Consider the following 20,995-nt stretch of genomic DNA (forward strand, 5'->3'; position numbering starts at 1 on the left):
CAACGCTCGATTTATGGGCTGGTGCAAGCATCTCGGAGTTGGAACATTCGCTTTCGTGAGATGATCAAAGCGTTTGGGTTTACACAGACTTATGGAGAAGCCTGCGTTTACAAGAAAGTGAGTGGGAGCTCTGTAGCATTTCTCATATTGTATGTAGATGACATACTTTTGATGGGAAATGATATAGAGCTTTTGGACAACACTAAGGCCTACTTGAATAAGAGTTTTTCAATGAAGGACCTTGGAGAACCTGCTTATATATTAGGCATCAAGATCTATAGAGATAGATCAAGACGCCTCATAGGTCTTTCACAAAGCACATACCTTGATAAGATATTGAAGAAGTTCAATATGGATCAGTCTAAGAAGGGGTTCTTGCATGTGTTGCAAGGTGTGAAATTGAGCTCAGCTCAATGTCCGACCACGGCAGAAGATATAGAAGAGATGAGTGTCATCCCCTATGCCTCAGCCATAGGTTCTATTATGTATGCCATGCTATGTACCAGACCTGATGTAAACCTTGTCGTAAGTTTGGTAGGAAGGTACCAAAGTAATCCCGGCAAGGAACACTGGACAGCGGTCAAGAATATCCTGAAGTACCTGAAAAGGACTAAGGAAATGTTTCTCGTCTATGGAGGTGACAAAGAGCTCGTCGTAAAGGGTTACGTCGACGCTAGCTTCCACACAGATCTGGATGACTCAAAGTCACAAACCGGATACGTGTATATTTTGAATGGTGGGGCAGTAAGCTGGTGCAGTTGCAAGCAGAGCGTCGTGGCGGGATCTACATGTGAAGCGGAGTACATGGCAGCCTCGGAGGCAGCACATGAAGCAATTTGGGTGAAGGAGTTCATCACTGACCTAGGAGTCATACCCAATGCGTCGGGGCCAATCAAACTCTTCTGTGACAACACTGGAGCTATTGCACTTGCCAAGGAGCCCAGGTTTCACAAGAAGACCAGGCACATCAAGCGTCGCTTCAACTCCATTCGTGAAAATGTTCAAAATGGAAACATAGATATTTGTAAAGTACATACGGACCTGAATGTAGCAGATCCGTTGACTAAACCTCTCCCTAGAGCAAAACATGATCAACACCAGAATTCCATGGGTGTTCGATTCATCACAATGTAACTAGATTATTGACTCTAGTGCAATTGGGAGACTGTTGGAGATATGCCCTAGAGGCAATAATAAAAGGATTATTATTATATTTCCTTGTTCATGATAATTGTCTTTTATTCATGCTATAATTGTGTTATCCGGAAATCGTAATACATGTGTGAATAATAGACACCAACATGTCCCTAGTAAGCCTCTAGTTGACTAGCTCGTTGATCAACAGATAGTCATGGTTTCCTGACTATGGACATTGGATGTCATTGATAACGAGATCACATCATTAGGAGAATGATGTGATGGACAAGACCCAATCCTAAACATAGCATAAGATCGTATAGTTCGTTTGCTAGAGTTTTCCAATGTCAAGTATCTTTTCCTTAGACCATGAGATCGTATAACTCCCGGATACCGTAGGAGTGCTTTGGGTGTACCAAACATCACAACGTAACTGGGTGACTATAAAGGTATACTACGGGTATCTCCGAAAGTGTCTGTTGGGTTGACACGGATCAAGACTGGGATTTGTCACTCCGTATGACGGAGAGGTATCACTGGGCCCACTCGGTAATGCATCATCATAATGAGCTCAAAGTGACCAAGTGTCTGGTCATGGGATCATGCATTACGGTACGAGTAAAGTGACTTGCCGGTAACAAGATTGAACGAGGTATTGGGATACCGACGATCGAATCTCGGGCAAGTAACATACCGATTGACGAAGGGAATTGTATGCGGGATTGATTGAATCCTCGACATCGTGGTTCATCGGATGAGATCATCGAGGAGCATGTGGGAGCCAACATGGGTATCCAGATCCCGCTGTTGGTTATTGGCCGGAGAGTCGTCTCGGTCATGTCTACATGTCTCCCGAACCCGTAGGGTCTACACACTTAAGGTTCGGTGACGCTAGGGTTGTAGGGATATGTATATGCAGTAACCCGAATGTTGTTCGGAGTCCCGGATGAGATCCCGAACGTCACGAGGAGTTCCGGAATGGTCCGGAGGTAAAGAATTATATATAGGAAGTGTTATTTCGGCCATCGGGACAAGTTTCGGGGTCACCGGTATTGTACCGGGACCACCGGAAGGGTCCCGGGGGTCCACCGGGTGGGGCCACCTGCCCCGGGGGGCCACATGGGCTGTAGGGGGTGCGCCTTGGCCCATATGGGCCAAGGGCACCAGCCCCAAGAGGCCCATGCGCCAAGAGATAAGGAAGGGAAGAGTCCCAAAGGGGGAAGGCACCTCCTAGGTGCCTTGGGGAGGAGGGATTCCTCCCTTGGCCGCCGCCCCCCCTAGGAGATTGCATCTCCTAGGGCCGGCGCCCCCCTAGGCTCCCTATATATAGTGGGGGAAGGAGGGCCTCTCAGACCACGCCTTTGGTGCCTCCCTCTCCCTCTCCAACACATCCTCCTCCTCCATAGTGCTTGGCGAAGCCTTGCCGGAGTACTGCAGCTCCACCACCACCACACCGTCGTGCTGCTGCTGGAGCCATCTTCCTCAACCTCTCCTTCCCCTTGCTGGATCAAGAAGAAGGAGACGTTACGCTGACCGTACATGTGTTGAACGCGGAGGTGCCATCCTTTCGGCGCTAGGATCTCCGGTGATTTGGATCACGTCGAGTACGCCTTCCTCATCCCCGTTCTTTGAACGCTTCCGCGCGTGATCTACAAAGGTATGTAGATGCAATCCGATCACTCGTTGCTAGATGAACTCCTAGATGGATCTTGGTGAAACCGTAGGAAATTTTTTGTTTTCTGCAACGTTCCCCAACAAAAAAATATCTAGTTGTGAACAACCTTAGTGAAGTCTTCAACAAGATGATACTTGATGTTGTTGGAAATATGCCCTAGAGGCAATAATAAAAGTATTATTATTATATTTCCTTGTTCATGATAATTGTCTTTTATTCATGCTATAACTGTATTATCCGGAAATCGTAATACACGTGTGAATACATAGACCACAATATGTCCCTAGTGATCCTCTAGTTGACTAGCTCGTTGTGATCAACAGATAGTCATGGTTTCCTGGCTATGGACATTGGATGTCGTTGATAACGGGATCACATCATTAGGAGAATGATGTGATGGACAAGACCCAATCCTAAGACTAGCACAAAAGATCGTGTAGTTCATTTGCTAGAGCTTTGCCAATGTCAAGTATCTCTTCCTTCGACCATGAGAGCGTGTAACTCCTGGATACCGTAGGAGTGCTTTGGGTGTTTCAACCGTCGCAACGTAACTGGGTGACTATAAAGGTGCACTACAGGTATCTCCGAAAGTATCTATTGTTTTATCGGCTCGAGACTGGGATTTGTCACTCCGTGTAAACGGAGAGGTATCTCTGGGCCCACTCGGTAGGACATCATCATATGCGCAATGTGACCAAGGAGTTGATCACGGGATGATGTGTTACGGAACGAGTAAAGTGACTTGCCGGTAACGAGATTGAACAAGGTATTGGATACCGACGATCGAATCTCGGGCAAGTAACATACCGATAGACAAAGGGAATTGAATACGGGATTGATTAAGTCCTTGACATCGTGGTTCATCCGATGAGATCATCGTGGAACATGTGGGAGCCATCATGGGTATCCAGATCCCGCTGTTGGTTATTGACCGGAGAACGTCTCGGTCATGTCTACATGTCTCCCGAACCCGTAGGGTCTACACACTTAAGGTTCGATGACGCTAGGGTTATAAAGGAAGTTTGTATGTGGTTACCGAATGTTGTTCGGAGTCCCGGATGAGATCCCGGACGTCACGAGGAGTTCCGGAATGGTCCGGAGGTAAAGATTTATATATGGGAAGTCCTATTTTGGCCACCGGAAAATGTTCGGGATTTTTCGGTATTGTACCGGGAAGGTTCTAGAAGGTTCCGGAGTGGGGCCCACCTGCATGGGGGGACCCACATGGACGTGGGTAGTGGGGGCAAGGCCCCACACCCCTGGTCAAGGCGCACCAAGATCCCCCCTTAGAAGGAATAAGATCATATCCCGAAGGGATAAGATCAAGATCCCTAAAAAGGGGGGATAACAATCGGTGGGGAAGGAAATAATGAGATTTCTTTCCTCCCACCTTGGCCAACGCCCCAATGGACTTGGAGGGCAAGAAACCAGCCCCTCCACCCCTATATATAGTGGGGAGGCGCATGGGAGCTATACACGAAGTTCTGGCACAGCCCTACCTCTCTCCCTACTCCTCCTCTCCCATGGTGCTTGGCGAAGCCCTGCTGGATTGCCACGCTCCTCCACCACCACCACGCCGTTGTGCTGCTGTTGGATGGAGTCTTCCTCAACCTCTCCCTCTCTCCTTGCTGGATCAAGGCGTGGGAGACGTCACCGGGCTGTACGTGTGTTGAACGCGGAGGTGCCGTCCGTTCGGCACTAGGATCATCGGTGATTTGAATCACGACGAGTACGACTCCATCAACCCCGTTCACTTGAACGCTTCCGCTTAGCGATCTACAAGGGTATGTAGATGCACTCTCTTTCTACTCGTTGCTGGTCTCTCCATAGATAGATCTTGGTGACACGTAGGAAAATTTTGAATTTCTGCTACGTTCCCCAACAGTGGCATCATGAGCCAGGTCTATTGCGTAGATTCTTTGCACGAGTAGAACACAAAGTAGTTGTGGGCGTTGATGTTGTTCAATATGCTTACCGTTACTAGTCCAATCTTGTTTCGACGGTATTGTGGGATGAAGCGGCCCGGACCGACCTTACACGTACTCTTACGTGAGACAGGTTCCACCGATTGACATGCACTTGGTGCATAAGGTGGCTAGCGGGTGCCAGTCTCTCCCACTTTAGTCGGAACGGATTCGATGAAAAGGGTCCTTATGAAGGGTAAATAGCAATTGGCATATCACGTTGTGGTCTTGCGTAGGTAAGAAACGTTCTTGCTAGAAACCCATAGCAGCCACGTAAAACATGCAACAACAATTAGAGGACGTCTAACTTGTTTTTGCAGGGTATGCTATGTGATGTGATATGGCCAAGAAGAATGTGATGAATGATATGTGATGTATGAGATTGATCATGTTCTTGTAATAGGATTCACGACTTGCATGTCGATGAGTATGACAACCGGCAGGAGCCATAGGAGTTGTCTTTATTTATTGTATGACCTGCGTGTCATTGAAGAACGCCATGTAAACTACTTTACTTTATTGCTAAACGCGTTAGTCATAGAAGTAGAAGTAGTCGTTGGCGTGACAACTTCATGAAGACACGATGATGGAGATCATGATGATGGAGATCATGGTGTCATGCCGGTGACGATGATGATCATGGAGCCCCGAAGATGAAGATCAAAAGGAGCAAAATGATATTGGCCATATCATGTCACTATTTGATTGCATGTGATGTTTATCATGTTTATGCATCTTGTTTGCTTAGGACGACGGTAGTAAATAAGATGATCCCTTACAAAATTTCAAGAAGTGTTCTCCCCTAACTGTGCACCGTTGCTACAGTTCGTCGCTTCTAAGCACCACGTGATGATCGGGTGTGATGGATTCTTACGTTCACATACAACGGGTGTAAGACAGTTTTACACAGCGAAAACACTTAGGGTTAACTTGACGAGCCTAGCATGTGCAGACATGGCCTCGGAACACGGAGACCGAAAGGTCGAGCATGAGTCGTATGGTAGATACGATCAACATGAAGATGTTCACCGATGATGACTAGTCCGTCTCACGTGATGATCGGACACGGCCTAGTTGACTCGGATCATGTGATCACTTAGATGACCAGAGGGATGTCTATCTAAGTGGGAGTTCATAAGATGAACTTAATTATCCTGAACATAGTCAAAAGACCTTTTGCAAATTATGTCGTAAGCTCGCGCTTTAGTTCCACTGTTTAGATATGTTCCTAGAGAAAATATAGTTGAAAGTTGATAGTAGCGATTATGCGATCAGTAGAAAGCTTATGTCCTTAATGCACCGCTCAGTGTGCTGAACCCCAACGTCGTTTGTCGATGTTGCGAACATCGGACATACACTTTAACGTGATAGTTCAATTAAATGGTTTAAGTAGAGGCACCAAAGACGTTTTCGAAACATCGCGGAACATATGAGATGTTTCGAGGGCTGAAATTGGGATTTCAGGCTCGTGCCCACGTCAAGAGGTATAAGACCTCCGACGATTTTCTTAGCCTGCAAACTAAGGGAGAAAAGCTCAATCGTTGAGCTTGTGCTCAGATTGTCTGAGCACAACAATCACTTGAATCGAGTGGGAGTTGATCCTCCAGATGAGATAGTGATGTTTCCCCAAAGTCATTGCCACCAAGCTGCTAGAGCTTCGTGATTAACTATAACATATCAGGGATAGATATGATGATCCTTGAAATATTCATGATGTTTGACACCGCGAAAGTAGAAATCAAGAAGGAGCATCAATTGTTGATGGTTGGTGAAACCACTAGTTTCAAGAAGGGCAAGGGAACAAAGGGATACTTCATGAAACGGCAATTCAGCTGCTGCTCTAGTGAAGAAACCCAAGGTTGAACCCAAACCCGAGACTAAGTGCTTCTGTAATAAGGGGAACAACCACTGGAGCAGCATTACCCTAGATACTTGGTAGATGAGAAGGCTGGCAAGGTCGATAGAAGTATATTGGATATACATTATGTTAATGTGTACTTTACTAGTACTCCTAGTAGCACCAGGGTATTGGATACCGGTTCGGTTGCTAAGTGTTAGTAACTCGAAATAAAAGCTACGGAATAAACGGAGACTAGCTAAAGGTGAGCTGACGATATATGTTGGAAGTGTTTCCAAGGTTGATATGATCAAACATCGCACGCTCCCTCTACCACCGAGATTGGTATTTGCATTGAGCATAGACATGATTGGATTATGTCTATCGCAATACGGTTATTCATTTAAGGAGAATAATGGTTACTCCATTTTTGAATAATACCTTCAATGGTCTTGCACCTAAAGGAATGGTTTATTGAATCTCGGTCGTAGTGATACACATTTTCATGCCAAAAGATATAAGATAGTAATGATAGTACCACTTACTTGTGGCACTGCCATGTAAGTCATAATGACATAAAACGCATGAAGAAGCTCCATGTTGATGGATCTTTGGACTCACTCGTTTTTGAAAAGTTTGAGACATGCGAACCATGTCTATTGGTGTATATGCATGAAGAAACTCCATGCAAATGGATCATTCGGACTCACTTGATTTTGAATCACTTGAGATATGCAAATCATACCACATGGGCAAGATGACTGAAAAGCCTCATTTTCAGTAAGATGGAACAAGATAGCAACTTGTTGGAAGTAACACATTTTGATGTGTGCAGTCGAATGAGTGCTGAGGCATGCAGTGAATATCATTATGTTCTTACTTCACAGATGATTCGAGTAAATGTTGAGTATATTTACTTGATGAAACACAAGTCTGAATTATTGAATGGTTCAAGTAATTTCAGAGTGAAGTAGCAGATCATTGTGACAAGAGGATAAAATGTCTATGATATGATCATAGAGATGAATATCTGAGTTACAAGTTTTGGCACACAATTAAGACATTGTGGAAATTGTTTCGCAATTAATACCGCCTGGAACACCATAATGTGATGGTGTGTCCGAACATCATAGTTGCACCCTATTGGATATGGTGCGTACCATGATGTCTCTTATCGAATTACCACTATCGTTCATGGGTTAGGCATTAGAGACAACCACATTCACTTTAAATAGGGCACCACGTAATTCCGATGAGATGACACCGTATGAATTATGGTTTAGAGAAACCTAAGTTGTCGTTTCTTAAAAGTTTGGGGCTGCGACGCTTATATGAAAAAGTTTCAGGTTGATAAGCTCGAACCCAAAGCGGATAAAATGCATCTTCATAGGAAACCCAAAACAGTTGGGTATACCTCCTAATTCAGATCCAAAAGCAATATGGATTGTTTCTAGAATCGGGTCCTTTCTCGAGGAAAAGTTTCTCTCGAAAGAATTGAGTGGGAGGATGGTGGAGACTTGATGAGGTTATTGAACCGTCTCTTCAACTAGTGTGTGACAGGGCACAGGGAGTTGTTCCTGTGGCACCTACACCAATTGAAGTGGAAGCTTATGATATTGATCATGAAACTTCGGATCAAGTCACTCCCAAACCTCGTAGGATGACAAGGATGCGTACTACTTCAGAGTGGTACGTAATCCTGTCTTGAAGGTCATGTTGCTAGACAACAATGAACCTATGAGCTATGGAGAAGCGATGGTGGGCCCGGATTCCGATAAATGGCTCGAGGCCATAAAATCCGAGAACGGATCCATGACTTTGGAAGAAATACTTGATGGTCGTAAGGCCATTGGGTATGGATGGATTTTAAAAGAAAGACAGACAATGATGGTAAGAATTACCATTAAGAAAGCTCGACTTGTCGTTAAGATATTTTCCGACAAGTTCAAGGAGTTGATTACGGTGAGGTTTTCTCACTCGTAGCGATGCTAAGAGTCTGTTGGAATTGGATTAGCAGTTACTGCATGATTGATGAAATCTTGCAGATAGGATGTCAAAACATTGTTTCCTCGACGTTATACTTGAGGAAAGGTTGTATGTGATACAACCGGAAGGTTTTGTCAATCCCAAAAGATGCTAATGAGTATGCAAAGCTCCAGCAATCCTTCTAAGGACTGGAGTGAGCATCTCGGAGTTGGAATGTGTGCTTTGATGATGATCAAAGATTTTGGGTTTGTACAAAGTTTACGAGAAACTTGTGTTTCCAAAGAAGTGAGTGGGAGCACTATAGAATTTCTGATGAGTATATGTTGTTGACATATTGTTGATCAGAAATGACGTAGAATTTCTGGAAAGCATATAGGGTTATTTTGAAAGTGTTTTTCAATGGAAAGCCTGGATTAAGCTACTTGAACATTAAGCATCAAGATCTATAAGGATAGATCAAAATGCTTAATAATACTTTCAAATGAGCACATACCTTGACATGATCTTGAAGGTGTTCAAGATGGACCAGTCAAAGAAGGAGTTCTTGCCTGAGTTGTAAGGTACGAAGTTAAGACTTAAAGCTCGACCACGGCAGAAAAGAGAGAAAGGACGAAGGTCGTCCCCTATGCTTAAGACGTAGGCTCTTCAGTATGCTATGCTGAGTACCGCACCTGAAGTGTGCCTTGCCATGAGTCAGTCAAGGGGTACAAGAGTGATCCAAGAATGGATCACAGGACAGCGGTCAAAGTTATCCTTAGAAATTAGTGGACTAAGGAATTTTTCTCGATTATGGAGGTGGTAAAAGAGTTCGTCGTAAAGGGTTACGTCGATGCAAGCTTGACACCTATCCGGATAGCTCTGAGTAGAGATACCGGATACATATAATGGAGCAATAATTTAGAATAGCTCCAAGTAGAACAGTTGTTTGGAATAGCTGCAAATAGGGCGTGGTAGCTGCATCTAGGAGATGACATAGAGATTTGTAAAGCACACATGGATCTGAAAGGTTCAGACCCGTTGACTAAAACCTCTCTCACAAGCAACATGATCAAACATAAAACACATTGAGTGTTAATCACATAGTGATGTGAACTAGACTACTGACTCTAGTAAACTCTTGGGTATTAGTCACATGGCGATGTGACCTGTGAGTGTTAATCACATGGCGATGTGAACTAGATTATTGACTCTAGTGCAAGTGGGAGACTGTTGGAAATATGCCCTAGAGGCAATAATAAAAGTATTATTATTATATTTCCTTGTTCATGATAATTGTCTTTTATTCATGCTATAACTGTATTATCCGGAAATCGTAATACACGTGTGAATACATAGACCACAATATGTCCCTAGTGATCCTCTAGTTGACTAGCTCGTTGTGATCAACAGATAGTCATGGTTTCCTGGCTATGGACATTGGATGTCGTTGATAACGGGATCACATCATTAGGAGAATGATGTGATGGACAAGACCCAATCCTAAGACTAGCACAAAAGATCGTGTAGTTCATTTGCTAGAGCTTTGCCAATGTCAAGTATCTCTTCCTTCGACCATGAGAGCGTGTAACTCCTAGATACCGTAGGAGTGCTTTGGGTGTATCAAACGTCACAACATAACTGGGTGACTATAAAGGTGCACTACAGGTATCTCCAAAAGTATCTATTGTTTTATGCGGATCGAGACTGGGATTTGTCACTCCGTGTAAACGGAGAGGTATCTCTGGGCCCACTCGGTAGGACATCATCATATGCGCAATGTGACCAAGGAGTTGATCACGGGATGATGTGTTACGGAACGAGTAAAGTGACTTGCCGGTAACGAGATTGAACAAGGTATTGGATACCGACGATCGAATCTCGGGCAAGTAACATACCGACAAACAAAGGGAATTGAATACGGGATTGATTAAGTCCTTGACATCGTGGTTCATCCAATGAGATCATCGTGGAACATGTGGGAGCCATCATGGGTATCCAGATCCCGCTGTTGGTTATTGACCGGAGAACGTCTCGGTCATGTCTACATGTCTCCCGAACCCGTAGGGTCTACACACTTAAGGTTCGATGACGCTAGGGTTATAAAGGAAGTTTGTATGTGGTTACCGAATGTTGTTTGGAGTCCCGGATGAGATCCCAGACGTCACGAGGAGTTCCGGAATGGTCTGGAGGTAAAGATTTATATATGGGAAGTCCTATTTTGGCCACCGGAAAATGTTCGGGATTTTTCGGTATTGTACCGGGAAGGTTCTAGAAGGTTCCGGAGTGGGGCCCACCTGCATGGGGGGACCCACATGGACGTGGGTAGTGGGGGCAAGGCCCCACACTCCTGGTCAAGGTGCACCAAGATCCCCCCTTAGAAGGAATAAGATCATATCCCGAAGGGATAAGATCAAGATCCCTAAAAAGGGGGGATAACAATCGGTGGGGAAGGAAATAATGAGATTTCTTTCCTCCCACCTTGGCCAACGCCCCAATGGACTTGGAGGGCAAGAAACCAGCCCCTCCACCCCTATATATAGTGGAGAGGCGCATGGGAGCTATACACGAAGTTCTGGCACAACCCTACCTCTCTCCCTACTCCTCCTCTCCCATGGTGCTTGGCGAAGCCCTGCTGGATTGCCACGCTCCTCCACCACCACCACGTCGTTGTGCTGCTGTTGGATGGAGTCTTCCTCAACCTCTCCCTCTCTCCTTGCTGGATCAAGGCGTGGGAGACGTCACCGGGCTGTACGTGTGTTGAACGCGGAGGTGCCGTCCGTTCGGCACTAGGATCATCGGTGATTTGAATCACGACGAGTACGACTCCATCAACCCCGTTCACTTGAACGCTTACGCTTAGCGATCTACAAGGGTATGTAGATGCACTCTCTTTCTACTCGTTGCTGGTCTCTCCATAGATAGATCTTGGTGACACGTAGGAAAGTTTTGAATTTCTGCTACGTTCCCCAACAGATGTTAGATCCAAACCAATAAGGACAATGTTTGAAGGGATCGGGACAAAGCAGATGATCAAGAGGCAACAGATTAGGGAGAAGTTACAGACTTGCAGGTGGACAATCACACCAAATTACTCAGAGATTCTAGAGGAGAATAAAAAATATGACAAGTACTGCCAGGCTGACAGAGCTGGTGAAACAATTTGGCAAGTAACAAGCAAATAAAAGCAATATTGTGTGGACATGGCAACCTGCACATGTGACTGCAAGATATGGAACATGACAGGTGTACCTTGCAGTCATGGCATATCTGCAATAACCAAGCAAAAGCTGCATCCTGAGGACTATGTCTCTGAATTCTTCAAGAAGCCATTGTACATGGAGACATACGAAGCAATTATTTACCCTGTCCCTGGTCCAGATTGCTGGCCTGATACAAACACTGAAGACATTCATCCTCCTGTGTTTAAAGAAAAGGCAGGCAAAAAGCAGACAGCAAGGAGGAAGGGAGAGTTTGAGGTTCCAGCTCCAAGAGACACAAGTAGGATGGGCACTATCACATGTGGAAACTGTGGTTTGGAAGGACACAGGTATACAACATGCAACAAGACTCTGAAGCCTAGTCTTCAGATGAGGAAACAAACACCAGGTAATTATCAAGCTTGGAAAAAATCTCAGACATTTCTGAATGAGTACACTTTTAGAAATAAAAGTTATGTTTGACATGCAGGAAAACAGAGCAGTTTACTCTAATATACCTGCTGCAAGAACTACATCAGTCCCTGTTGCAAGAGGTAGAAGAGGAGCACAAGCTTCATGTAGGCGTGGTACCTCTCAACCAGGTCCTTCTACTTCTGCACCAGGCCCTACACCAAGAGCTAAAAGAGGTAGGACTGCAGGTGGAGGGAGGACTCATGGATTCACTGCACCAAGAGCTGCAACCACTTCAGATATTCAAGTTGGGACCAAGAGGAAGAGGACCCCAAGCTCAAAATTGGCAGGCTACTTCTACTGCAGTGGTAACTACTGAAACCTGTCAGCTCAAAATTGGGAGGTTTTATGTGCACTTTCTGAATTTGTTTAGCACTTTCTGAATTTGTTGTGCACTTTCTGAAACTGCTGTGCACTTTGTGCATTTGTTTGAAAGCGTTTTGTTCACATAACTATGGAAATGGGCCTCAGACTAGGCTCTCATATTGGACCACAGTCCACAAGCCTGCGTAAGTGTCTATAAAAAGATCCTAACTTGTCCGTTCCCGTACCACTAAAACCCTAGCCGCCAGCATCACTACAACCCTACCCTAGCCACAAAGATGGATCCAAGCATAGGAGAGGTTGTCGACGACCAGGAAGAGATTTCTAGAGCAGCAAGAAGGGCCGCAAGAGCAGAAAGGAGGGGTCGTAGGGCTCAGGCACGCGAGCAACGCCAGAGGCTGGCTGCAACGATTATGGCAGCCCGCAACTCCCTCAACGTGATGCAGTTCAAGGAGGTGTTCCCAGATGGAACAATCATCACCGATGAATTGATCATTTGGTGGGCTAGAGATAGGGCAACCTTCCATCGCTACCAAGTCACAAGGGCTAGGTGGAGCAGAATCCTTGATTCTGCGTCTTGAAATAGTTCAAGGTTAAGTTCTTTAATGTTATCTGAATTCTCCAAGTCTTTGGTTCTATTATGTATGTGATGATGTGTCTGAAATTTCTCTAAATGTGTGCGCACTTGTATGCATGGATTTCTCCGAATCTACTATATCTAAATAGGAGCTCCCCACTACCTCATTTCTCTTGACATGCAAGCTATCCACATAGGAATCCACATGCACCCATACACCTCGGTCCACCTGGGCAGTCTAGCCACATCAGTCCACCTCAGCACATCATCAATTCCAAATACCCTTTCCCATTCCTTAGATTTAATTTCTCTTTTTCACTGCTTGTTTTTTCTTTTGAGAAAACACCGCTTTGTTTCTTCACCACGGAACACTTCATTTTTTTTCCCCGAAGGCCCACAGCTCTGGTCCGAACGCACCGCTTCTTCTACTCCATCAGTTTTGTTCCACAACCGATTCCCCATTGTAGGGCCAATATTTACTCCAAGGGAGTGTTTTCTTTCTCCACATTCACTGTCGCTGCCTCCTGCTTCACCCCAATATCCACGGCACCCGTCTCCTTCACCTTCTTGAATCCCCATCAAATCCCACTACTGTATTGCAAAAGAAACGGATGGATTTTCCTCTCCCTCATTCATGGGTAACAGATGCAGCTCCCCTTTAAGAAGTACCGCCTGCGCAGCCTACGCACATGCACGGCGAGGGCGTCATCGCGGAGGACCGGTTGGGAGCCGTAGCGTAGCATCGGGTGTGGCCATGCAGGAAGCTTGGTCGCGCGCCACCGTAGGCTGCCTCCATGGTCAGGCTCGCCGGGGAGCAGCGACGGGTCAAGCCGAAGGGCTTCGACACTCGCGGTCACGCGCTGCTGAGGACGCCATGCAACGTCACGCTGCGATGTCGTGCCGGGATGAGTGGCGTCATGGCCGAGGGCCTCCGTTGCGCGAGTTAGGTCAAGCCGAAGGGCTTCTCCACACGCTGTCGTACGCCGACAACGACTCGCGCTGCTCACGATGCCACACGAAACGTCACGTTGCGATGTCGTGCCGGGACGAGCGGCGTCGTGGCCGAGGACCTCTGCCGCGCGGGTTAGATGCCGCCTCCATTGTGAGCAGCGGTGTCGCCGGCTGGGCCAACCTGAGAGAGCGCTATTGTTTGAAGCCAGATACGAGTATGTTATTGTTGCCGCGTGCGAGGTTCAAGCTGTGTTGTTTGCTGTTCTTGATCGCATCGTACCAGGCAGCAGCTTCTTCGGTGAAGAACATCTTCCAGGTGCTGCTTGGAGTAGCACACACTCGATCAAGTCGATTCCTACATGCATAGATGAATGTACAATACACCATTAGTCATTAGATGTTTGATCTTAGTTGCAAAAGAAAGTGCAACTTCTCCATGTACCACCCTCATAACAACTTCCTGCTCACATCTCCCTAGATAATCAACACTGGGGCTAATTTGAAGTTTGCAATCTCCACACACATCGCATGTTGATGCCACACGTGCTGCCTATTGGTAATCATCCCTTCATGCATATGACAAGAAGATTGCCAAACTACGTTAACCGGTTCCTTCTGTGTATGTGTGTGCTGGCTTCCTTTTTGTTTGCAGGTGCCAATGGTTTCCCTCAATATCGATGGCCTTTGGCAGGAATTGTTGTGTTTGGATCGCTTTCGTCATTTTCTTTACTGTGTGTCCACCTTCTCAATATGTCAGGTAGCTACTTTCATTGGCTCCTGCTCTTTGGTTTCTTGGTCTATTACAATTGGTCCGGTCATTACTTTTCTGAATTTCATGGTGCCTAACTATATTAATTAACCATGGTATTGAAAATATTCCTTACCTTGCTTTATGTCAAGTCCTTCCCGATCTATATACATTTATACCACTAATAATTTGAACCATTGTCTCTATATGAAAGCTATCATATTGTTGCTTATCATCATCTATATGCAATATCATATTATTGATTCAAATACTTAACTTATTTTTTATGTGGATGTTACTTAGCAATTCACAAGAAATTTCCGTGGCAACGCGCGGGGCATCAACTAGTTTCTATGAATTTTCCGAATTTGTGCTCTAAATGTATGCGCACATGTAGAATTTCTGAATTTTCTGAATTGTGCTCTGAATGTATGTCAATTTCTCTGATTTTTCTCTAGAATTAGTGCCTCGGTCACCACGAAATAACTATTGCACAACTTTCACCTAACATCACTTAACCAGCACAAGTTTCACCACACAATTACTACTGCACAACTACCACCCTGTCAAATACTGCTGCACAAGTTTTACTTCTCCACTGCCTCACTCCACCTCTCTTTAACTACCCCCCTCTTTCTTCAACTACTCTACTCACATCACCACAACTTCACCTCGCTCAACACCACTGCACCCACCACTTCCTGCTCCAACCATGGCCGCTTCTTCCTCTTCTTCGGACCCACGGCTCAACCCATTCCCAACTGGCAAGGGATGAGTTGCCATGCTTTATGGTTCAACGCGCAGCGACGACGACCTCTTCATGGACTACATGAAGGTCGCCACAAGGTACACCAGCATTCAAGAGCTAGTGGATGGAGCAGACGAAGTGAGAAAGAAGGCGACGAGTGAGGAGAAGCAATGCATGGACCAGCAATATGGAAACCGAGGTAAGGGGATCCTGCCCATAGATATACTGCTATGGGCAATGAAAGAGGCGGGCTCTGCCGATGCTGGGCAGAGGTAGCGGTGGGCAGACCACCACTACGTCGCTCCAGCACAATCTACGACTGAAGCAAACGCAAACAAGCACCAAGACGAGGACGACGACATCCAGATCATCGCACCACCAGCACTGCAGGCTTGCCGCCGCCCTCTGCTACCTCTTGAGCACTGCGTTGGTTTTCCCCGAAGAGGAAGGGATGATGCAGCAAAGTAGCGTAAGTATTTCCCTCAGTTTTTGAGAACCAAGGTATCAATCCAGTAGGAGGTTATGTGCGAGTCCCTCGTACCTGTACAAAACAAATAAATCCTCGCAACCAACACAAATAGGAGTTGTCAATCCCTATAAGGCCACTTACGAGAGTGAGATCTGATAGATATGATAAATATAATATTTTTGGTATTTTTGTGATAAAGATGCAAAGTAAAATAAAGGCAACGTAAATAACTAGGTAGTAGGAGATCAATATGATAAAGATAGATCCGAGGGCCATAGTTTCACTAGTGGCTTCTCTCGAGAGCATAAGTATTCTACGGTGGGTGAACAAATTAGTGTTGAGCAATTAACAGAATTGAGCATAGTTATGAGAATATCTAGGTATGATCATGTATATAGGCAGCACGTCCAAGACAAGTAGACCGACTCCTGCCTGCATCTACTACTATTACTCCACTCATCGACCGCTATCCAGCATGCATCTAGAGTATTAAGTTAAAAACAGAGTAACGCCTTAAGCAAGATAACATGATGTAGAGGGATAGACTCATGCAATATGAAGAAAATCCCATCTTGTTATCCTCGATGGCAACAATACAATACGTGCCTTGCTGCCCCTACTATCACTGGGAAAGGACACCGCAAGATTGAACCCAAAGCTAAGCACTTCTCCCATTGCAAGAAAGATCAATCTAGTAGGCCAAACCAAACTGATAATTCGAAGAGACTTGCAAAGATAACCAATCATACATAAAAGAATTCAAAGAAGATTCAAATATTATTCATAGATAGACTTGATCATAAACCACAATTCATCGATCTCAACAAACACACTGCAAAAAGAAGATTACATCGAATAGTTCTCCACAAGAGAGGGGGAGAACATTGTATTGAGATCCAAAAAGAGAGAAGAAGCCATCTAGGTACTAACTATGGACCCGTAGGTCTGAGGTAAACTACTCACACTTCATCGGAGAGGGTATGGTGTTGATGTAGGAGCCCTCCGTGATCGATGCCCCCTCCGGCGGAGCTCCGGAACAGGCCCCAAGATGGGATCTCATGGATACAGAAAGTTACGGCGGTGGAATTAGGGTTTTGGCTCCGTATCTGATCGTTTGGGGTACGTGGATATATATAGGAGGAAGGAGTACGTCGGTGGAGCAACAGGGGGCCCCCGAGGGTGGAGGGCGCGCCTGGGGTAGGCAGGCGCGCCCCCTACCTCGTGGCCTCCTCTCTTGTGCCTTGACGTAGGGTCCAAGTCTCCTGAGTCTTATTCGTTGAGAAAATCACGTTCCCGAAGGTTTCATTCCGTTTGGACTCCGTTTGATATTCCTTTTCTTCGAAACCCTAAAACAGGCAAAAAACAACAATTCTGGGCTGGGCCTCCGGTTAATAGGTTAGTCCAAAAAATAATATAAAAGTGGATAATAAAGCCCAATAATGTCCAAAACAGTAGATAATATAGCATGGAGTAATCAAAAATTATAGATATGTTGGAGACGTATCAAGCATCCCCAAGCTTAATTCCTGCTCGTTCTCGAATAGGTAAATGATAAAAACAGAATTTTTGATGCGGAGTGCTGCTTGGCATAATTTTAATGTAATTCTTCTTAATTGTGGTATGAATATTCAGATCCGAAAGATTCAAGACAAAAGTTCATATTGACATAAAAATAATAATACTTCAAGCATACTAACTAAGCAATTATGTCTTCTCAAAATAACCTGGCCAAAGAAAGTTATCCCTACAAAATCATATAGTCTGTCTATGCTCCATCTTCACCACACAAAATATTTAAATCATGCACAACCCCGATGACAAGCCAAGCAATTGTTTCATACTTTTGACATTCTCAAAACTTTTTCAATTTTCACGCAATACATAAGCGTGAGCCATGGACATAGCACTTATAGGTGGAATATAATGGTGGTTGTGGAGAAGACAAAAAGGGAGAAGATAGTCTCACATCAACTAGGCGTATCAACGGGCTATGGAGATGCCCATCAATAGATATCAATGTGAGTGAGTAGGGATTGCCATGCAACGGATGCACTAGAGCTATAAGTACATGAAAGCTCAAAAAGAAACTAAGTGGGTGTGCATCCAACTTGCTTGCTCATGAAGACCTAGGGCATTTTGAGGAAGCCCATCATTGAAATATACAAGCCAAGTTCTATAATGAAAAATTCCCACTAGTATATGAACGTGATAACATGAGAGACTCTCTACTATGAAGATCATAGTGCTACTTTGAAGCACAAGTGTGGTAAAAGGATAGTAACATTGTCCCTTCTCTCTTTTTCTCTCATTTTTTTATTTGGGCCTTTTCTCTTTTTTTATGGTTTCTTTTCTTTCTTTCTTTTTTGTTTTTCATCCGGAGTCTCATCCCGACTTGTGGGGGAATCATAGTCTCCATCATCCTTTCCTCACTGGGACAATGCTCTAGTAATGATGATCATCACACTTTTATTTTTCTTACAACTCGATACTTAGAACAAAATATGACTCTATATGAATGCCTCTGGCGGTGTACCGGGGTATGCAATGACTCATGAGTGACATATATGAAAGAATTATGAACGGTGGCTTTGCCACAAATACGATGTCGACTACATGATCATGCTAAGCAATATGACAATGATGGAGTGTGTCATAATAAACGGAACGGTGGAAAGTTGCATGGCAATATATCTCGGAATGGCTATGGAAATGCCATAATAGGTAGGTATGGTGGCTGTTTTGAGGAAGGTATATGGTGGTTGTATGATACCGGCGAAAGGTGCGCGGTATTAGAGAGGCTAGCAAAGGTGGAAGGGTGAGAGTGCGTATAATCCATGGACTCAACATTAGTCATAAAGAACTCATATATTTATTGCAAAAATCTACAAGTTATCAAAGCAAAGTATTACGCGCATCCTCCTAGGGGATAGATTGGTAGGAAAAGACCATCGCTCGTCCCCGACCGCCACTCATAAGGAAGACAATCAATAAATAAATCATGCTCCGACTTCATCACATAACGGTTCACCATACGTGCATGCTACGGGAATCACAGGCTTCAACACAAGTATTTCTCAAATTCAAAACTACTCAACTAGCACAACTTTAATATCACCATCTTCATATCTCAAAACAATTATCAATTATCAAACTTATCATAGTATTCAACACACTCATAAGAAAGTTTTGTTATTAATCTTGTGTACCAAGCATATTAGGATTTTAAGAAAATTACCATGCTATTTAAGACTCTCAAAATAATCTAAGTGAAGCATGATAAATCAATAGTTTCTATAAAACAAATCCACCACTGTGCTCTAAAAGATATAAGTAAAGCACTAGAGCAAAATTATATAACTCAAAAGATATAAGCGAAGCACATAGAGTATTCTAAAAAATTCCAAATCATGTATGGCTCTCTCAAAAGGTGTGTACAGCAAGGATGATTTTGGTAAACTAACAAGCAATGACTTAAATCATACAATACGCTCCAAGCGAAACACATATCATGTGGCGAATAAAAATATATCTCCAAGTAAAATTGCCGATAGAAGTAGACGAAAGAGGGGATGCCTTCCGGGGCATCCCCAAGCTTTGGCTTTTAGGTGTCCTTAGATTATCTTGGGGTGCCATGGGCATACCCAAGCTGTCGGATTTCGGGTTCCGGCAGACCCTTGAGGTTCAAACACTGGGGTGCGCGCGGAGATTTCGCTTCCTACCTACCTGCACCCCTCCGCCTCGCTAAGATCTAGCTATGGAAAGAACAACACAAGAGACACAGGGTTTATACTGGTTTGGGCCACCGTTGTGGTGTAATACCCTACTCCAGTGTGCGGCCTGGTGGATTGCCTCTTGGGCTGATGATGATGAATGATACAAGGAAGAACAGCCTCGCGAGGGTCTGTCCTTGGCTGGGGCGATGAACTGCTGGGAGGAGTTCAGCCACCCTTCTCTCTCTCTCTGGTTGAACCTCTCCTCTTTCTCTCTCAACGAACAACCACCCCCCCCCCCTCTGTGGGTGGCTGGTCCTATTTATAGAGGCCCTGGTCCTCTTCCCAAATATCGAGCGAGAAGGGAGCCAACAATGGCGGGCTAATTTGAAGGGGGACAACTCGTACTAGCTACCCTGACAAAAGTAGTCTTCGCCTGCACAAAGCTCTGGTGGTGACGCTGTCTTGGGCTCCACGATGACATCCGTCTTGCATTCCTCCTGGTCCTGGTCTTGTTGCACCGAAATGGCAACCTTTGCCTGATGCCTCGGTACTCCGCGGCTGCGCTTGCCCCCTTTGCACCAAAGAGGAAAGGAGGACACTGCGCGGGCTAGCACCCGCCTGGCGCCCTTGGTCGTCATGGCTTGCGTCATGGGCACCTCGTGAGGTACCCTGCCTTGATCTCTCCGCCTCCTCGCGAGCCAGCCTGATGAGGCCGTGCCTGAGGAAGCTCCGTGTCGTCCGCCCCGCGAGGCTTGGCCCCTCGCGAGGGTCTTGGGTCTGTGCTGATGAAGATGGGCCGTGCTGGGCCCCCCTTTGAGCCACGCCGCAGGCCGCAGGCAAGCAAGTCTGGGGACCCCCGTTCCCAGAATGCCGACAGTAGCCCCCGGGCCCAAGGCGCGCCCGGACTTGGTCGTGCAGGGAGACGGAAGGGCAAGAGCGAAGCGCCGCGGGCCCTAACAGCCTGCGGCCTTGGGCGCCGCATGGCGGTTGACCGGATGTGGGCGTATCCACTTTCCCATGGCGCCTCGGCAACTGCACGGATTGGACAAGTCCCTGCATGCAAAGCGGGTCATGATTACCTGTGATAGGGGGGGCCGACGGTTGGCCCTCGCCGGCTATAAGTACGGATTGGCGTGCGCCCTTCCAGTTCATTCCCCCTTGCTTCTCCTTCTTCTTCATGACCCCGGCGAGGAGGTTCTCGGCCGCAGAGAAGGGGAAG

This window comes from Triticum aestivum, chromosome 3A (assembly GCF_018294505.1).
Source record: "Triticum aestivum cultivar Chinese Spring chromosome 3A, IWGSC CS RefSeq v2.1, whole genome shotgun sequence".
In the NCBI taxonomy this organism is placed as follows: domain Eukaryota; kingdom Viridiplantae; phylum Streptophyta; class Magnoliopsida; order Poales; family Poaceae; genus Triticum; species Triticum aestivum.